The sequence below is a fragment of the Ochotona curzoniae genome, unplaced genomic scaffold, assembly GCF_017591425.1.
Source record: "Ochotona curzoniae isolate NIBS_2020 unplaced genomic scaffold, NIBS_Ocur_1.0 contig_3190, whole genome shotgun sequence".
Classification (NCBI taxonomy): Eukaryota; Metazoa; Chordata; class Mammalia; order Lagomorpha; family Ochotonidae; genus Ochotona; species Ochotona curzoniae.
In genome coordinates, this window is record NW_024465751.1 from 7,121,545 (window position 1) to 7,128,101 (window position 6,557).

The 6,557-nt window shown below is 45.2% G+C and overlaps 1 pseudogene; it reads left to right on the forward strand.

Moving 5' to 3' along the window:
* Positions 1 to 320: 320 nt before the first annotated feature.
* On the forward strand, positions 321 to 4,641 carry LOC121155935 (annotated as a pseudogene).
* Positions 4,642 to 6,557: the final 1,916 nt, after the last annotated feature.

Genomic DNA, 6,557 nt, shown 5'->3' on the forward strand with positions numbered 1-6,557 from the left:
TTAAAATATTGTTAGGAGCTGACCATGGGAGAAAAATGCATCTTCAACTTGAAAAGCTTTCCACCACTGCAGGAATTCCTTGAAGGCAGGCACTCTGGTGGTATTACTTAACTTCTGATCCCTTCATTGTAATTCACTCCTGGATTTGTGGCAGCATTCTGCTTATGTTGGTTGACTGATGAAATAAGCATTAGCTGCCATTATTAAGGGAGAGAGTAAACAGACAGCTGGCTTCTTAGGACTGGGATTATTGTCGGCATCTTTTATGGGACGGGTATGGGAAGACAGTGTGTGGATAATGGACAGGACATATACCAGAAATGACGGTAAAGAAAGAAACATATAGTTTTCTAGATCTAGATTTCCTGTTTGAATATTCACTTCTAGAGCAGGTTGTAAATTTACAAATTAATTATAATTAATCTTTTGTGTTTGATAGAAAGTATTTGTAGGGTTGGAGTTTCCATCCTTCATATCTTTAATACACACAACATCCCACCTCCTACCTCATAGCAAAAATGGTCTTTGAGAGATATCTCATGCATGACTAATGCCTGCACTGAAGTTCATTTATTGTCTTCCTGTTTCCAATGGGACCAGATCTGAAGTCATTAGGCTCAAGAAGCAGACTTTTTAGATGAGGATCTTGTCTCATAGTCTTGCCTTCCCTCTCCAGGAGAGAACTGAGAGCTCAGCCTCCACATATTTGCATGTGCTTTGCTCATGCTGGAAGCCTTCTCTTTTACAAATGTGAACCCAGCGTCTGCTCCCCTGCCACACTCAGCTCTGGTGCTGTCTCCCAAGGCCAGCACAGGAGTTACTCCAAGAATGCTGCTCTGTTCTACCGAAGTCTTATTGCATCAAGGAGCAGTCTCTTACATTCACCTTTGAAATCCACAGGTTCCAGAAAATCTAACAGAAGAGAGAATGACCATCTTGTACGATCTATAAGTTAAAACTTACTTTGGGTCAGAACGTATGGTCAGTAACTTACACTCTTATTGAATTTGGTTATTTGATATGAGGAAAACAAGGTTAAGAGAGACCTAACAGTTACCTAAAGCCTTCCAGTGATTAAATGACAAATATGGACTTGAACCTGGGACTCAGAAACTAATTCAGTTGCATATCAGAAATTCACACGCATCTACTATTCTCAGAAAAATAAGTTTTACGAAGTTTTCTGATCATAGTGTAAACTGTTTTTAATATACCTTCTTTTTAAGTGAGCAGATGCAGGGAAGAAAGGTCAAAACTTTCATTCCAAAACCCCAATAACTTGGGCCTTGGTGAGGTAGCCTAACAACTAAAATTCTTGGTGTGCATGTGCCAGGATCCCATATGGGCACTGGTTTGCTCCCTGCTGGCCCCGCTTCCCAACCAGCTCCTTGTTTGTGCCTTGGAAAACAGTCGAGGACAGCCCAAAGCCTCGGGACCCTGCACCTGCATGGAAGACCCAGAAGAGGCTCCGGGCTCCTGGCTTCATTTGGTGCAGCTCCAGCCATTGTGATCGCTTGGGGAGTGAGTCAGCGGACACACGATCTTCCTCTCTGTCTTTCTCTCCTCCTCTCTTTATATCTGCCTTTCAAATAAAAATAAATAAATCTTAAAAAAAGGAAAGACTTAAAAAAAGCACCAATAACTGTAGCCACGGGCAGCACAGAGGGAAGGGTTACTAATGAACGCTCCTAATGTGAAGGAAGCTTCTGCACATCCATTTCCCACAGATGGGAAAGGAGGAAGTTCAACATTCCCGGGAGCAGGGTCCTGGGCAATGGAGAGAAGCATCTGTTCCTTTAAGTCCGGACTGTGTGAACGAGGAGGACTGGGTTTTGTCTCTGAAGTTTATTGCCATCGTTCTCTCTCTCTCTCTTTTAATCACCCACATATTTTTTGTCTTTATTTAAAGATTTATTTACTTATTTGAAAATCAAGGGCACTACATTAAAGCAACACACAGAGAGAATGAAAGAGATCTTACGCTCACTGGTTTACTCTCCTGATGGCTACAGCAGCACTGCAGCCTGGGTTGGGCCTGGGTGAAGCAAGGAGCCAAGAGCTTTTTCTTGGGAAGCAAAGGCCCACATACTGGGGCCGTTTTCCACTGCTTGCCCCATGCCACTAGCAGGGAGCTGTATCAGAAAAGCAGAGCAGCTGGGACACAAACAGGTGCCCCAGTGGGATACCAGCATGGCAGGGAATGGTTTTACCCACTATAGTATAATGCCAGCCCCATATTACCTGACTTTGCATGTTGCCAGACCCACATTTTTTAAGTCAGTAAGAACTTTGCTATAAACACACTGTCTGCCAATATACACATTTTTAGCAGCCAATTCAGCTGTCCCAAACCCACTCCCTTACTTTTCCCATCATCTAGGCTACCGTCCTTTTGGAAAATGACCCTCCTGTCATTTCTACAGCCTGTGTCATTTTCCAGCAGCAGATTGGCTGTGTACCTAATTAATCAACAGCTGCCACCTGGAGACGTGGCGAGGGGCCATGCTGTCGACCTCCCTCTTGGCTCAGCCAATGAAGTACCCCATGGCCGCTTAACCACCTGCCTATGGAAATCCATGCAGCAACCCTCTTTCTCCTTTATTGATTCTGAATCTGGCCCTGCCAGCTATGAGAGCTAAATTCTTTAGTCTTTACATCCATTTAGGCCTTTCTGATGAAGTTCAGGAACTGCCACTCCAAAGCGTACATCGCCAGCGTATCGACCGCTGTGAGCTGAGGGCTCTTGATAAACAGCACACACAGAGAGAGGCTTTTTCTAAGTGCACCATACGGGTCTGCAGTCAAGCCACCAAAAGAAATGCAGTTCCTCCCAGGAGTCCCATCAGCAGGAAGTCAACAGCTGATAAAGCATCACAGGAGGCAAGACACCCTGACAAACTTTGTTACATGCTGTCATCTAGTCTTCCAAGGATCCATGTATCTTTTCTTCAATCAATGACTATTCCTGAATTTGCCTACATCTGTTCTCCATTCTTTTCCCTAAAGACAATATATACAGCTAGATTTTTTTTTTTGGTTATTCACCTTTCTTTTCTGTGATGTCCTGTGCGTATAATACATTGGTACAACTTTTCTTTTGCTAACCCACCTACTACCTGCTTATGAGAACTTCGAAAATCTTTGTGTAAAATCCTTTTCCCTACATTGTGTCTGATTTTATTAAGTAACAAAAATAATCTTTAATTAATGGTATCCAGGTGTGAGTGATACAGATGAATGGTGGGCTGCATTTGGAAGGGGTCTGGGGGCAAGGCACGGGTGTCTCCTGGATACCACAGTGGGGCAGTCACATACCCTGTAAACTGATTTCACTGCCGCACTTTCTGGCACTTTTTGTGGAAAATCCTACGTGTAACCTGGAGCATTCTGCATTCCGTCCTGCTGCACGAGGAGGCACTGCGTGGCTCACGGCTTACTTGATTCTGTTTTCACCTGTTTTGCTCCCGTCTTACTTGCATCTGAAGACACCTGAGAAACTACAAGAATCCATATTTGAGAGCTGTGGTCCCAGCACGGTTTGAAAGTATCTCACCCCAAACTCATGCGCTGGAGCACAGTCTTTATATGCTGCTGTAACTGGAGGTAGTTAGAGAGCATCATGAGGCTGGGACCCCTGTGAGTGCGTTGGTGGCTTTGTAAGAAGATGATCAGAAAGCTGCATTTCAGCCTCTCACTCGTGGGTCCTCTCCATGGCTGCAGCACAGCAGGAGGCACTCACTGGGTGCTGGTATATCAATGTTATGCTTCCATGCTCCAGAACAAAGAAATAACTTCTCTAATGAGTTACTAGTCTCAAATATTGTGCTATAGAAACAACAAAAGCCAGCAGGCTAGGGTACTCCTCCGTATCAATACAGGTTGGTCTGGGCCAGGCCCAGTCCCTCCCTCCTGGATGGGTTTTCTTGTTTACATTTCTGTGACAAAACTTTTTCTTCTATGTAACAGGGAGTGGATGGGGTGAAGTTCATAGATTTCATGGTGTGAAGCGTTACACAGGAAAAGGTATTTGACACTCAGTGCCTGAAGCACAGACAATGCACAGGAAAAGTTAACTAACAGTTGATGTTCAATTAAAAGTAATATTGTGTCATAACTTTAAACTTGCATGAAAACTGCAAAGATAATATAGAAGCTTTCACACTGGGGGGAAGCTGCTGTGCGCAGGTCCTGGCCGCCAGATGTGGGGGCAGCCACGAGTCTATTCCTGAACGTATTGCGAAGCTGGCTGGTCACTGTGTCCATTACAGCCACGGGGAACATGCTGCAGAGCTCCCGGAACCACACGTTGCTCTATGAACCTCGTGAACGGCTTGCAAGCCGGGACCTTGCAGATCTGGATGCTGCTGTCCTCCGCGATCCGCTAATGGCCTCTGTGCCACTGACATCCACAGCAAGATGCGCTCTGGACCTTCCTCCTCGCCCTGGGGCACTTCCTGTCTGAATTGTTCTGTGTGGAACCGCAGCCCTCACAACTGGTGTCCTGGCCTCCTTGCTGGTGGCGAGCTTTTTCCATGCTAGGGAATGCTGGTGGGCCTCTAGTACCTGGACACAGAACTGGTCTCCGGACAGAAACTGAAGCCATCAGTGCCCCCTCCAGGATTTCATGACCTTCTATTCTAGCTGTCTCTTCATCTCTGCTCTTTTCATTTATTCTTTTCGGCTCCATTATCTTGCCCTTTTCTGCTGCTTTACACTTGTGACATTTTCAGATACGACATGCGTATGGAAAAGCAGTTAACATACACACGCAACTGAAAAAAGACTCCGAAGTGAATACTCCATCAAAACCAAGAAAAGCCCCACACTCCTGAAGCCCACCGCGTGTCCTTCTCTCCGCACCCCGACCCTCGAGCTGCAGCCCCAGCCAGGTTCCCTCCTCCAGCTTTTCATTTTCATTCCTTAGAACTTGTGAACTGTGAAACTTAAAGCTGCTCAGAACAACCGTGACCCAGGGCTACCCCGAAGTGACAGCCACGCAGGTCGGCCTCTGCTGCTGGACCCACGGCCCTCAGCCACCTTAGGGACACTCAGCTCTTCTAAGAAGGGTTCCCCCGTGGGTGAGCAAGACCCTGGCTCTTCCTGTAGCAACAAGCAGGTGAGATCTGCCGCAGTCAGGGCTGCTTGCAGACCTTCTGTTCAGCTGTATTTGTGTAGCAACTTTTATAATAACTAGAAAAACCCTCAAAAAAAGTTTCATATTGTATTCACTCAGTTTTCCCCTTTGTCAACATCGTGCACAACCATAATGCATTTGTCAAAATTAAACAATTAACATTGCTACAGCACTATAAACTCAACTACATGTTTTTGCCAAATTTTGTCAGTTGCCCCATTATACTGCTTTCTAATAAAATCTGGGATTTGTTATTATATTTATCACTATTATCATTAGTAGAAGCATTACAAACTATGTGACCTTGAGAAGTCTTACGACCTATCCAGGCCCCAATTTTTTCTGTCTCAAGAACATCTGTAGTCATGCTGAAGTTTTAAATTTTCTGACTGTATGATATGGATCTGCTGTTGTGTAAGACATGAAAACTTCTCGAACACTAGCAAGCCCAAATGCTAAAGCGGTAGACAAAAATCAAATGTGGTTAAAAAGTGGACATCTACCAGCACTTTGATCAACCACTGATCTTCGTATTCTGTATTTCATTATTTTTTCTAAGACGTCCTTCCCCCGTGCCACCCCCAAACTAATGCCTTTCTTGCAAGAGTTTATTGGGCAGCATGGTTTCTTTGTCTTTCGAATTAATTAATTCGTTGCCTATATTTGAGAGAACGAGAGAGAGAGAGAGAGAGAGAGAGAGAGAGGAGAGAGAATTCTTGTCTCTACAGGTTCACTGCTGAAATTTCTCCAATGGATTGGGCTGGGTCATGTTGAAACTGCAGTCCAGGAACTCAGTCCAGGTCTTGCACATGGGTGACAGAAGCCCAAGCACTTGAGCAGTCACTATTGCATCACCGTTCTGTCTGTACCGGCACGGTGTGTTGAAGGAGCCGGCAGCAGGGCTCAGTATCAGAACCCCAAAACTCCAATGTGAGAGGCAGGTGTGTTACCCTCTAGGCCACAGCCAGCCCTTTCATGGGTTATTTTTTTAGTATCTTGCAGTCCAAGGTTGCAGATCGGTCACACCCACGGTGCCCCAGATGTATGCTGCTATAGTCTGGCACACATGGGGAGCCCCCGCAGTGAGTCCTCTATGAGACATGCTCTGATCATTCACTAAACGAATGGGATTCAGTGCAACAAGGCATCAAGTAGCAAAGTGCCACGTCACCACCTGGATATTTCCCCTGTCATGGAGAAGCCATTGCCCTCATCCCCTTCACTCCACTGCTCATTCTGTTAGGAACGCAGTTCCCAGGAGTCCCGAGAGGGGATTGCTAAAAGCAGAGGGCTGATCTCACATCATCAAGAAAGTACCACTCTCTGTATTCTCTGCTCAAATTCAAAGTCTATTGTGTTTTATGTTTTTGAAGAAAAAAAAATCTTAAAGCTAACATTTCTGAGTGGTACTGTTCACAACTTT